Source organism: Orcinus orca, chromosome 2, assembly GCF_937001465.1.
Source record: "Orcinus orca chromosome 2, mOrcOrc1.1, whole genome shotgun sequence".
In the NCBI taxonomy this organism is placed as follows: Eukaryota; Metazoa; Chordata; class Mammalia; order Artiodactyla; family Delphinidae; genus Orcinus; species Orcinus orca.
Genome location: NC_064560.1, coordinates 55,713,253 through 55,727,539, shown reverse-complemented (window position 1 = coordinate 55,727,539; position 14,287 = coordinate 55,713,253). Strand labels below are relative to the sequence as shown.

At 50.0% G+C, this 14,287-nt stretch overlaps 1 protein-coding gene and 1 non-coding gene across 5 annotated transcripts in view; both read right to left on the bottom strand.

Moving 5' to 3' along the window:
* ENTREP2 (endosomal transmembrane epsin interactor 2) overlaps positions 1-14,287 on the bottom strand; it is a 363,383-nt gene that overhangs the window by 226,506 nt on the left and 122,590 nt on the right. The gene's annotated exons all lie outside the window — the stretch shown is intronic.
* LOC117196029 (U6 spliceosomal RNA) lies at positions 3,481-3,587 on the bottom strand. Its single transcript, XR_004476010.1, has one exon. It is a non-coding gene; the product is annotated as a U6 spliceosomal RNA (small nuclear RNA).

Sequence of the window (14,287 nt, the reverse complement as noted above, 5' to 3'; positions counted from 1 at the left end):
AGGGAACTCTGGGCCACGGTCAGCAGCGGGTTCTTCTCGAGAGAACTGGTTCTTCTCAGCAGTTTGTCCTGATTTTCAGCAAAACAGGCCCCGGTGGCGACACAGGTGTGCACTCACAGGACGGCACAGTCAGGGAACCAGCCTGGGTCCAGGCCAGACAGAAACCATGGGTGGTGACCAACCCCCTCTCCCCAGCAGCCCTTTCAAACCAGGGCAGCATCTGGGAGGAGACACACCTCGCATTCTCATCCACTTAGGAACAGAGTGTAGACATAGGTCCTGGCAACTGGGAGGCCCCACCGCACTTCTGCGCCTAAAGGGGGCAGAGGTTCTGGTGGCCTTTACAGCTGTCGCTGTTTCCACGGTCGTCCCTCAGGGGCGGCTGCTCACCAGCCCCCCTGTGCTACACAGGTCAGAGCGAAGGGGTCCCCAGCAGCCACTGTCGTGGGCATCCTGCAGACACGGCCGAGGCCACCAGTGCACACAGGGGAGCCGAGGTTCTGACCAGCTCTCCCCCGGACCAAGACCTTCTCCCTGTGCTGGGGTCTCAAGCATGCCCACCGCATTCCCAGACACCAGAAACGCAGGGAAGCAGCTCTGCCCTGGGAATGAGTGAGTTAGGAAGAACCAAGGAGCAGGACCAAGTCGACATCTGTCAGACCCTCAAAGCAGCCTCGGGGCGCTTCCCTGGTGGCGCAGTGGTTGAGGGTCTGCCTGCCAATGCAGGGGACACGGGTTCGGGCCCTGGTCTGGGAGGATCCCACATGCCGCGGAGCAACTGGGCCCATGAGCCATGGCCGCTGAGCCTGCGCATACGGAGCCTGTGCTCCGCAGAGAACAGGAGAGGCAGCGATAGTGAGAGGCCCGCACACCGCGATGAAGAGTGGCCCCCACTTGCCGCAACTAGAGAAGGCCCTCGCACAGAAGCGAGGATCCGACACAGCCATAAATAAATTAATTAATTAAAAAAAAAAAAACAGCCTCGGGGCAAGGCCACGGCTCTGATGGGTGTTCCTCACTCAATGACGGCTGGATGACCAGGTGTGGAATGCATGACCTAACGCCAACCCTTGAGTGAAGACGACTAGAGAGGCAACACATCTCTGAAAAGAGGACACGTGGTCCTGTACTGACCACTCCTAGGCCGAGACCTTGACTCTAGAGAAGGGAGGGACCGTAGCACCAACAAGGTTGAAGTACGGATGTGCTGGACCTCTAAGACCATGCAAGACAAAGCTGTGGACCGATGCTGACCGCCCCCCCCCCCCCGCCTCCATCCTCACAGAGGACCCATCTGCTTGGGAGCCAATGCGTCCAACAAGCACTGCTTTCCCAGACCACCAGCCCACCTTCGCCTGGGGTGGCTGTGTGACCCCGTTCTGGCTAAAGAGATGCATGTGGAAGTCTGCTATGGGGCGCTTTGAAGACTTTTTCTTCCCTGAAACAGGTGCTTTCTGTTTCCAGGTCTCGCTGCCCAGCAGACATATGATGGGGATAGGAGGTCACGCTGCTGTAACCCCGAGACCAGAAGCGTGGGGCAGAGCCCAATGCTGAAAGTGGCAGGCAGAGAGAGGAAGAGCCTGGGTCCCCAGTGGCTCCATGAGATGGGGAGAGGGTAGGATCAGCCTTTTCTTTACAGTTCATATTGTTTCACTTCCGTCTTCCTTCTCTATGGCTGCTGTGACAAATTACCGCAAAGTCAGCAGCTCAAAGCTACACAAATTTGTCATCTTACAGTTCTGTAGGTTAGAAGCCAGACACAGGTCTCACTAGGCCGAAATCAAGGTGCCAGTAGGGCTGCGTCCTTTTTGGAGGCTCTGGGATGAATCCATTTCCTGGCCTTTTCCAGCTTCTTCCCACACTCCTTGGCTCACAGCCCCTTCCTCCATCCGCAAAGCCAGCTGTGTGGTCTCTCTCTGACCCCTCACCGTAGCCACATCTCCTTGCAGCTCTCCTCTTCTGTCTCCCTCTTCCACTTAGAAGGACGCTGGGCTCAGCCAGATAAGGCCGGGCAACCTGTCTTCTCAAGGTCAGCTGATTAGCAACTTTAACTCCATCCACACCCCCTTTGCCGCGTAACCTGAAAGGTCCCCAGGATTAAGATGTGCACGCCTGTCGGGGGTGGTGGTGGTGGTGGCTATTATTCTGCCAACCACAAATTCTTACAATAAGCAGAAACTCCTTCTGTAACTGGAAACACAAGTCAAATAATTTAAAATTATTTTTTAGGTTCCACATATCAGTGGAAACACAGAATTTGTCTGACTTATTTCATTTAGCACAATACCCTCCATATCCATCCATGTTGTTACTACAAATGGCAAAACTTCATTCTTTTTTATGGCTGAGTAGTATTCCATTGTAGGTACATACCACATCTTCTTTATCCATTCCTCTGTCGTTGGACATTTAGGTTGCTTCCATGTCCTGGCTACTGTAAATAGTGCTGCAATGAACATTGGGGTGAATATGTCCTTTCGAATTATGGGTTTTCTTTGGATACATGTCCCGGAGTGGGACTGCTGGATCATTTGGCAACTCTATTTTTAGTTTTTCAAGGAACCTCCATACTGTTTTCCATCGTGGCTGCACCAATTTACATTCCCACCAACAGTGCACGAGGGTTCCCTTTTCTCCACATCCTTGTCAACACTGGTTATTTCTTGCCTTTTTGACAATAGCCGTTCTGTTAGGTGTGAGGTGATATCTCATTGTTGGGATCATGATCCAACAAATTAGAAAAGTAATCCAACTTTTGAAGCACATTGAATCAAGTAAGCCATCGAAGATTTCCACAGAGAAAAGAAGCCGTTCTGTGGCTGGATGAGGCTAAAACACATCTAAGCACCTGTGCTACCCAAAAGACATGCCTCCCCCTCGCCAGACGCATGGTGAGGGGAGCTCTGAGCAGCACACGGCTTCATGATTTACCAGGCTGAGGTCCCCTCACTACCACCCACTTCCCATTCCATCCAAAAAGTATCCAGGGGGCTTTCCTGGTGGCTCAGTGGTTAAGAACCCACCTGCCAATGCAGGGGACACGGGTTCGAGCCCTGGTCCCAGAAGATCCCACATGCTGCGGAGCAACTAAGCCCGGGCGCCACAACTACTGAGCATGTACCCTAGAGCCTGCGAGCCACAACTACTGCAGCCTGCGCGCCTAAAGCCCGTGCTCGGCAACAAGACAAGCCACCACAATGAGAAGCCCGCGCACCGCAACAAAGAGTAGCCCCCGCTCGCCACAACTAGAGAAAGCCCACATGCAGCAACGAAGACCCAATGCGGCCAAAAAATAAATTAAAAAAAAAACAAACAAACTCATCCAGGTTCTTGAATAACTTTTTAGTTTCTTAAAAATAAGGCTAATGTAACTTCCAATTATTTAATTTTTCCATTTAATAAATATAGTAACAAGGTCCTTTCCTTTCTTTCTTTTATTGAGTTATAGTTGACCTACAATATTATACGTTTCAGGTGTGCAAAAACATGGAACACTTCACGAATTTTCATCTCATCCTTGCACAGAAGCCATGCTAATAATCTCAGTATCGTTCCAATTTTGGTACAGGTGCTGCTGAAGTGATCACAAGACCCTTTTCTTTCTAATTTTAAGCTACCAGGTGTGCTTGTAAAAACACTGGCCTGCAGGTGGATCGTTTTTCTGTCTGGACACAAGCCCTCCTTAAAACAGCACAAAGGGAGGAAAAGACATCCCTCGTGAACAGCGGGGGCTTGCAAGACGTGAAGTGAAGATACACAGTGGACATTCAGGAGTCCCTGTGGCTGGCACCCGTCAGCCCTTCAGCCCTGACGTAGGGATGCTCCTGATACGGAATTCACCTCCTTCAGGAACCTCAGAATCGGTACCTGGGCACCAAGCAGGGCAGCTCTGACTGCCTGCTGTGGAAAGTCAGCCTGGGTCACAAAGTCCACTCTGTACTGTACCCTAAATGGCATTACTGACTCTTTCCGCCAGTGCCCTGGCATTGAGCATTGATACGACCAACGTAATCGTATGCGTGATGCTCACGGGCAGGCAGAGAAACCATCAACAAATGAAAGTGTTCATCTCAAGAACCAAAAGAATGCAGAGCTCTATCTTTTCGAATCAGTGATGAAACAGTTCACATGCAAGCTTCTGAAAACTCTTTCCCATGATAAATTTTACGTTGCCTCAGTAAAGCTGAAAATGAGACGGCTCAACAGGAAGATCAGAGTTAATCTCGCTTTCTCCATCTGCTTCTCTAGGTAACTCACACTATTTGAAATTAGCTTTGGAAAAAGAAATCTGAAAACATCTTTGAAGATAGAAGATACACAAATACAACGTGGGTTTTCCAGAGATGATGACCTAGGGACACTTAACTCCAAGAACACCATCCCCTTGTCCTCCCCCACCCCCAAGGCCCCTGAGGCCAGCTGCAGACTGCACCCTCCCTGCTGGTCAGTAAAGGAGAGCCTGGCCTCAAGGAGCTCAAGGCAGCAGACCCTCCAAGCCCCCCAAACGCGTGCACCTGGTCTCTGATTCTGAGGCTCCCTAGATAGAACAACACACCTGCTGGAAATTTTGCGGAAACACTCCTTCATTTAAAAACAAACACTGTTCATTTAGGAAATGGCTCAAAAGAGATGAGACGATGTTATTACGGTCACTGCAGGATGGGCCAGATGAGAACGAGAACCGGATATTAAAGCGTAGTTGCCGAACTGGGCTTTTCCTTTCATCTAGGAAACTGATCTACCCCAACCAGAGGGGTCTGACTGAAGATGAGAAAGGAAAACACTGAGGTCCGGGGAAGCAGGGCAGCCTTCGCACAGGTCTGGAGTCCCTTGTGACATCTGAACGAGGATCAGAGGGGCAGGCAGCAGGTTGCAACGGCCTCCATGAAGGGACACATGTGAGCAGAGGCCCTGGGGAGGCCCGAGAGGGTGGCCCACCTCTGGGGACATGGAAGACTGCAGCACTTGCTGGACATGGGAGAAGCGGGGGAAGGAGACTGACCGGTGAGATGCACACAAACACCGACAGCTCTCTACGTTCATGACATGCTGAACGTGGGTAATGACCCCTTATTTATTCTATAGAACAGACACTCAGCGGCGTAAGTTACCAGTATGTCACTCATCCTCAAGGACCACTAAAAGCACAGAAGATGAAAAATGACGAAAACTTTACTATTAGAGAAGAAAACAGATCTCATGCCCATAGCTACACTTTGAACCCATTACCAAAATGATGTGCTGACTTCAGACTCAAGACCTTTATTTACTATTTTTACCATCCTCAAAGATTCTGTATCACTTTATGGTTTAAGTGGCCAAACACTTTGTAGATTATTACACATAAGGAGGAGAGTTCTTCCTCTTTTTTTTTTTTTTTTTTTGCAGTACACGGGCATTCCCCTGTTGTGGCCTGTCCCGTTGCGGAGCACAGGCTCCGGACGCGCAGGCTCAGCGGCCATGGCTCACGGGCCCAGCCGCTCCGCGGCATGTGGGATCTTCCCGGACCGGGGCACAAACCCACGTCCCCTGCATCGGCAGGCGGACTCTCAACCACCGCGCCACCAGGGAAGCCCTAAAAAGCGTTTCTTGAAAAAAACAGATAAGTTCTAGAATGTGAAATGCCTGTTTTTTTATATTGTTACCTTGGCTCCTTTGAAATGCGTATTTTCTAGCTTCATCTTGTAGACTTTCCAACAGAGACAACTCTCAAATAACTCCCTGAACCCAGACTGGAAGGGTTTAATACACATTTCATTTACACCAACTCACACACATGTAGTGGCTTAAGGCTGTTGCTGGCTGTTTGCTTTTCAGCAGCCCTGAGTCAGGAGCTGATGGACCCACACTGCCCCAACGCCCACTTCCACGCAGGCAATATGGGCATGCGGGTGGCGGGAAACCCCAGGCGGCAGGGATTTTGAGCAACAAGTAACCAGAAAAGGTAACACAAGACCCTCAGCTGCCAGGAGCCTTGGAAACCCCAGGGAGGGGCCCTCCTGCCACCCTGTGACACAACCAACTTTGGCTAAGAAGACGCTGAACCTGGAACACAGATGACCTTTGTGCTCTAACATTTCATTTTTCTAAGTGGACTCTGACATCAGGGTCCCTCACGCTGCACCAAAGGAAAGTCCTACCTGCCTCGGCTTCAGAAAGCAGATCCTAAGAAGGAAGGAGATCCTGCTGCTGCTCGGAGGGCGTCTGTCCATCCTCCAGACGTGGGTGCCACTCCCCAAGCTCCCCACCTCCTCTTCTTTCCTTAAACACTTCACTACCGGGAGCTATCACCTCTCAACTATAGAACCATTTCGTTCATCTAAAGGAATGTATTTAAGGGGTGCCTCACATAACAGTCAAAGACAAACCCCCAAAGCAAGCAGGGGGTAAGACGACGGGGCAGTCATGCCCCATGAGAAGTGGAGGCAGCTGGAAGTGGGAGCGGCAGGAAGGGCGGGGGGGGGGTGGCAGGAAGGGTACGAAGGACCTAAAGCCAGGGGCCGGGTCAGGCTGGAGGAGCAGCAGGAAAAGGGAGCAGAAATGGGTGGAACAGCCGAGAGGGGCCAAAAGGAAATTAACTGGACGACAAAGACCCAAACAATGAGCCGACAGGAAAGGAACCAGGCCCCACCCCCCTTCCTCCCACCCTTGTGACAGTCAGCAGGGGTACTGCCCACACACAACAGAAGGATAGGATCAGAAATAACCCGGGGTTTTTTTTTTTTTGTTTGTTTGTTTTTTTGTTTTTATTTTTTGCGGTACGCGGGCCTCTCACTGTCGTGGCCTCTCCCGTTGCGGGGCACAGGCTCCGGACGCGCAGGCTCAGCGGCCATGGCTCACGGGCCCAGCCGCTCCACAGCATGTGGGATCTTGCCGGACCGGGCCATGAACCCGCGTCCCCTGCATCGGCAGGCAGACTCTCAACCACTGCGCCACCAGGGAAGCCCTATCCCGGGTTTTAAATGCCAGGTCAATGCTACACCAAGGGACCCCTGAGAAGACAGCCACGGTCACCAGCTGTCACCAGACAGGACAGTGCAGGAACAGAAAACTTAGCAATATCCCCAAAGGCAGAGGTCACAGTGCTTTCATGTCCAGCCGACACTCTCATAACTGTGTCCTCAGACTGGGGGTGGGCATGGAGGGGTCACTGCAGTTCAAGTCTATTCACAAACCTCCTTTGTCTTCGGAGGGACTAAAAACACACATTGACCTAACTGAGAGGTTAACCATGGGTGTCTGGCCCTGACTTCAAAACACAGGGAACACTCAGTCCTGCTGAGTGGAATCTTTGCAAGGGTCCATGGACTCCACCTCTGGGAAGCAGACACCCAGGGAGGGGACTAGTGGCTCTGTCCCAGGGCCACACAGAAGGGACAGGCCTTGGCCGATGCTCCAGGCCGCCTTTGTGTCCAGTTTTGACAGTAATACATCCTCCAGGAAGGACGTGGCGAAAGCACAGAAAAGAATAAAGGAAATAATATCCATCACCCCCTGGAGATAACCACTGCTCACGTTTTGACCTGGTTGCATTCAGGCGTTTTTTTTTTCCTGCACACATACATTGTGCAAAATTGGAATTCTACTGTAGCAGGAATCTTGTTGTGTTTGTTTAACATAACATGAGGATTCCCCCAGGCCACTGAATATTCTTTGAAAATACGCTTTTAATGGCCATATAATTTAGAAATGACTACTGTAACCATTCTGCTATTGCTAGCGATTCAGGTGGCTTCCAATTTCCAACTAAGATAAATAAAGCCACAGTGAGTATCTTCACACATACATTTTATTGATATCCCTGATTTTAGTATAAACCCTTCAAAAGAGGATGACTGAGTCAAAGGGTATAAACATTTGTTTCCCACAAGATTACACCCATTGACATTGCCACCAGTGGGTATGAGAGTATCTATCCTCCTATATGCTGGCCCACACTGAGGATAAATATTTGAAAGACCTTTCACCAGTTTGGTGGAAAAGAAAAGAAAGAAGGAAGGAAGGAAGGGAGGGAGGAAGGGAAGAGAAATGTTTTAATTTGCATTTCTCTGATTACTTATGGGGTTCATCACTTTTCTGTTTATTTACCTTTCATATTTCTTCAGGGACATGCCGACTAGAGTTTGTTGCAGACTTTTTCCATCTGATGGTAATGTGTTCCTATTGATTTATGACTGCTTTTAGTATAATAAGGATGGATTGGCAGGTAGACAGTGTTATGTCCTGACTTGCCGATTCTGGTGATGTACACAGGATGCTAATGCACTTGTGGTCAGCTGTTTCAATCTTTCCCTTATTATGTCTTCCACGCAAGTAGAGTGTCATGGTCCTTCAGCTGGGAATCCAACCCCAGCTCCCCCACTGTGTGTCCTTCTCTTTGCCTCAATTTCCTTGATTGCAAAAGGAAGATAATGAGAGTGCATTCACTACATGAGGTCAGTACGTGGCAGACAATCTGGTAGCTGGCCCTGAACGACCCGCCTCCTGGTGTTCACACGGAACCCCTTCAGGTCCATCCTGAGGAGTGCCCAGGGGCCTGCCCACAGCCGCCGAGTGAGCTCGGAACCCAGGTCCCCCTGCCCTCCCCGGGCAGCACCTCGAGATGACGCAGACCCGGCTGATACCTTCACTGCACCCTGGGAGACCCTGACCCGAGGACCCGGACAAGCCGTGCCTGGATTCTGACCCACAGAAACTGTGATGTACGAGCATTGGTTGTTTTCAGCTGCTAAGTCTAGGGGTGGTTTTCTATGCAGCAGGAGATAACTAACACATGATACATGGAAAGTACTCAGAAGAGTGCCTGTGGCAGATTGCAAAATAGTCTAGCGCACGGCCACTCCTCCCGTGAAAAGATGGAGTCCTTCTCCCCGCCTGGAGCTGGGCTTGACTGTTAACTTGCTTGGACCAAGAAAGCAGAGGCACAGGTGAGGCAGAGACCTGAAAGGCACCTGCATACCAGGGCTTGCCCTCTTGCTACTCTCAGAACCTACCACCACCCTGCGAAGGAGCCCCCCCTGCAGGGCTGAGACCACATGGCCAAGTGACCCCTGATGTGCCCCCAGCTGACAACCAGCCCCACTAGACGTGCAGGAGGCCATCCCTGCAGACCCCTGAGTGGGCCCAACCAGAGAGCCACCCGGCTACACCCAGCACACATTCCCAACCCAACTCACGGGCTGAATGAGTCGCTACTGGGAAGTTCCGGGGTGGTGTGTCACGCAGCACTCGCTGACTGACAGAGCTGCCATTCTCATTACCACTACTGTTATTCTCTTGGGATCAATTATGCGGCCACTCATATTTCTTAGCAGTGCATTTATGCTTTTACTTTATCCACTGGAAACTTACTGTGGTATATGATGCTAGGTTTCATATATTAGAATCTAGAGGATTGTAGGATATCATTTCCATTCATCACTTCTATTTGTATACTAGCAAACCCTGAACCAATACCATATGAGCTCTGTTTTAATTTGGGCCAGGATATTATTATATGCTCTTCTGCTGGGGCACGCCAGGACAAACTCTCATTAATCCAACTGCAGGGAAGGTGTCAGAGAAGAACAGGGATATGAATCTAGGACCAGCAGGTGGAAGAGGTGCAGACAGTTGCCGTTACCTGAGGGAGGACCCCAAGGCACTGTCCTCTGAAATCAACACTAAACCCATTCCAAGTCTCTCCATCAGTCAGTGGTCAAACCCCACAAGCTCTCTCCATGGGCAACACCAGGCACTGTAGGGGGATGGGGGCAGGGTGCAGGCAGAGATGGCACAAGGCCTGCTCTCCATGCTCACAACCTTATGGGGGGACAGTCCCACACAAAACCTCTGCAGATCGCATTTCAAATACACATAAACACAAACTAACACAATACAAGCAACGTAATGGCTAAGGGGAGCTTAGGAGTCCCTGAGGTCAATCATGGAAGACTTCCTGGAGGAGGGTTTTCAGATTTTGAGGCACAGGATTTAGCAAAGAGAGGGTGTGTGCAAAGGCAGCAAGCAGGAAGGAATAACTCATGTACAGTGAGCAGATTTCTATGGTTAGAGCAGAAAGTCTGAACAGATACACTAAGAAGTGAGTTTGATGAAGAGATAAGAATCAATTTGATTGGGGGATCATTCAACGTTACGTCTTCAAAACAAGTAAGCAAACAATGTTTTGTTAGGTAACATGGGAAGAGACTATAGGTGGAGCGCTGACCCCTCTGCTATTGAAACAGTCTGTCATGGACACAGCGTCCCCAAACCATTCCAAGACCTGCCTTCTCCAGAACTCTTAGGAAGTGGCAAGAGAGGGATCTCAAAGGGCAGAAGGGTCATAGTGCAACTTCCAGAAGCAGAGATGCAAGAGGCCAGCACGCCTGGCTGTCCATGTCCAGTCACTGATTCTTAGCGGAGGGCAGCCGTGGGTAGGCTAAGAAACTGACTTCTTGGCTTCTTTACATTGTGGTGAATATCAGCTCTGATCCTAAAAGTTTAGAAATTAAAACGTGAAAATGAGTGGAGCCCTGATCTACAGGACCTGCTCACGGCCCTGAGGTCAGTAAGGGCACAAACCCTTCCCCGGTCTTTCATCCCTGGCAGACCTCCCACCTTGGGAAGCAGTTGTACCATTCAAGACAGTGGCCCCGGCCCCGAGGCTTTGCGGGAAATCTGCACCAGAACTGACTCAGGCACTCGGGGCAGAGGCGCCAAAGGGGTCAGAGCGAGCCCTGAGCCCTGATTAACGCCCGTCCTGTGGGTGCTGACACCAGGGCCCAATTCTGCTGCCGTGTGCTTCACTGCACCTGCTCTTATGTATCCCTGTGACTGTACTCAGGGGTTAGGAGCAGAGGTTGTTCTGGCCAAGCTCCCCTCCTCTCTTCGTGTCCCCACGGACCCTCGTCCCCTCCCCAGCAATCAGCAAGAGGCTGTTGTACCTGTCGCCCACACAGGTACACCTGAGAGATGCCCCAGGGGCTCCTCAGAACCCAGATCTGCAGTCTGACCTTGTTTCCCACCAACGTGGACCACACAAACCCTGAACTCCATGCAGCAAGTTGGCGGCCAGACGGGAACCTCTCGCCCGTAACCTGTGGGTGGAGTGGTGGCTTCCCCACACCTGAAGGAAGCGGGTGTCTGGTCTCAGCCCCAAAGTGTAGGCCCTGAGCCCGGAGTCGGAGCCGCGGGCACCACAGAGCAGGACAGCAATCCGAGCCCACCCAAGCCTCTGCCCAGCCTTGGAGGCGTCCCCAGGAGTGAGCCAAGGCTATGGTCACCCCTCCTCTGGACCCCAGGTCTGCCCAACTTCTCCCAGTGCCGTAATGTTTAAACGATCAGAGCTAGGAATACACTTTCATGTAAAAAGGGCAAACTCCCTACTGAGGGTGACAACTATGTAATACAATGTTTTCTCTGCCTCATACTCTTGTTCACTTTGTCTTGATTCTTAAGGAAAACACCCCTTTTCTTTCATGCAGCAGTATGTTTTTTTCTTAGACGCCACAGTACTTCTTCTCAGTTTGCTCTTCCTCAAAGAGCCTCGTCCAGACCCGCGCTTACTATACCCAGAGTTGTGGATTTTCAAAGATGTCTGCACTTACACTTTCCCAGGTGCAGGGCCAGGGCACCCATGGCCTCTGTCTCTGGTACATTCGATCGACAGGGGTCCCAAGAAACCGCCGTCTCCACCACTCGCTGTGCGGTGCACAGCCAGCCTCCACCCACAGCTGTTCTTCTGGCCAACCCAGGAGTTTGCTCAGCATGTAAGCTCGAAACAAACTAGAATGATGGGGAGGGAGGGACATGCTACGCTGGGGTGACAGCCCCATAAAATTGTTGCTGCAACATTCCCTAGGCGAGAACAGTGAGCCCCCATCATCCTCCCGGAGGCCAGGCGCGCTGTGCCAGGGGGTGAAGGGAGCTGGGCAGGACCGCCGGCCTCATTAGGTACTCTTCACTGTTACTATAAGCAACAGTCATTTCTTAAGTTTTCATAGGTACCGTATGTTAATCAAACTAGAAGTCATACATTAGGGTATGTGAGGATTATCATGATGACCAAGGACTTATCACCCCGAAAAGAATGGCGTTCAGACCGGTTAAGGGAGGTGGGTGGAGTGGCGAGGCCAGGAGGTGGTGAAGCCAGGGTCCCACGGAGACTTAGCTTTCCCGAGTGACTCACCCCCGCACCTGTGCAGCAAGGCTCTCGGCCCAGGAAGGTGACGGGCCCCCTGCCCTCGCTCTGTGCTGGGGAGTCCAACCTTTGTGCGGTGTCTTCTGTTAACACAATTGTCAATTCAGTCCCTGGATTGGCACAAATACCATCAGAGCCACGTTAATATGTGACCAGCCTTCATCAAAAGTTGTAAAGTGATCTACTTTCCAATCTTAAGTATAAATACCTAAAGACAATGGCTTCAGACTAACCGTTCAATTCCAAAAAATAGGAAACCATCCACGTGTCAGTTGCAATTCTTAAATTAGCATGTCTAACTAGAGTCAAGTCATTGACATATTTGAGATATTTAGCAATTACCAAAAGACTGTCAGGTTTCTTCTAAGCTAAAATCTCTACACACTCACTGGAAAACTACAGACGCTGGCTGACCACCAGGTGAGGAGCGAACGTCCAAGCCACCAGCCTCACTTTCTCAATTAATAAGCACTCGGTGGTGAATAACACCTAGAAGTTAAGTCTTCTTAGGAGCCCTAAATTGACAAGAAATAAAGCTACTCAGCTTTTCAATTATTTTCTGATCTCCTTCTAGCTTTCATTTAATGGAAAAACTTGTCAAGTTACAACTTTATGTGCCTCGATCTACAGCATTTATTTTCTACAAATGGGATTTTCTCAAGACAATAACTATACTGACAACACTAGGCTGATTGCAAGAAATGTGTTTTTACCTATTTTCATGAATGTTGGACATGCCTGATGCTGTCCTATTTTGTAAATTTACTGCCTTGTATTGTCACAGAAAACCCCGCTGACTATCCTTTATTTCCCATTGTATAAATGACAACTTTTATTTAATTCAACTGTCACATAACTTTGTTAGCCAAATATAGTAGTTGAGACTGTGCTCCAAGTCAAGGCTTATACCAGTATCAAAAAACTCAGAAAACATGAGTTGGTTCCCCACCACCAATTTTTTTTAAATTAATTTATTTATTTTTGGCCGCGTTGGGTCTTCGTTGCTGCGTGCGGGCTTTCTCTAGTTGCGGTGAGCGGGGGCTACTCTTTGTTGCAGTGCGCGGGCTTCTCATTGCAGTGGCTTCTCTTGTTGCGGAGCACGGTTTCTAGGCATGCGGGCTTCAGTAGTTGTGGTACACGGTCTCAGTAGCTGTGGCTTGCGGGCTCTAGAGCGCAGGCTCAGTAGTTGTGGTGCACGGGCTTACTTGCTCCTCAGCATGTGGGATCTTCCCAGACCAGGGCTCAAACCCATGTCCTCTGTGTTGGCAGGAGGATTCCTAACCACTGCACCGCCAGGGAAGTCCCCCCCGCCCAAAATTTTTGATGATCCAAAAGTATACCAATATTTTACCCCAAATGAACTAACTATTCATTTGCTGGGGTTTTTTTTAATTGTAGTAAAGTACATAGAACACAAAATGTACCATCTTAATCATTTTTAGGTTACGGTTCAGGGGTGTTAAGTCCATTCACATTACAATCTCCAGAATGCTTTTCATCTTGTAAAACTGAAACTCTGTCTCCTTTAAAGAACAACTTCCCATCCCCTCCCCCTCCACCACCCACCCGCCCCGCCCCCCCCCCGCCCCCCGTCCCCGCAGCCCCTGGCAGCCACCAGTGTGGCTTTCTGTGTCTGAATTCGACTCCTCTAGGTACCTCGTGTAAATGGAATTGTACAGTATTTACCCATTTGTGATTGGTTTCAGTTAGCACAACGTCCTCAAGGTTCATCCAAGCTGGAACATGTGCCAGAATTCCCTTCCTTTTTAAAGGCTGAATAACATTCCATTGTTTGTAAAGACTGCATTTTGTTTACCCATTCATCTGCTGATGGACACTTGGGTTGCTTCCACCGTTTGTTATTGTGAATAATGCTGCTATGAACATGGGTGTGCAAATAAATATCTCTTCGAGTCTCTGCTTTCAATTCTCTTGGGTGTATACTCAGAATTGGAATTGCCGGCTCATATGGTAATTCTGTAATATTTTAAGGCGCCCATGCTGTTTTTCATTTGGTATTCTTAATAATACAACTGGATAGAGGGCAAGTGATGGCCAAGTGACTAGTGTACTCAGCGAGTTCTTGGGACCACTAAGAGTTCCATC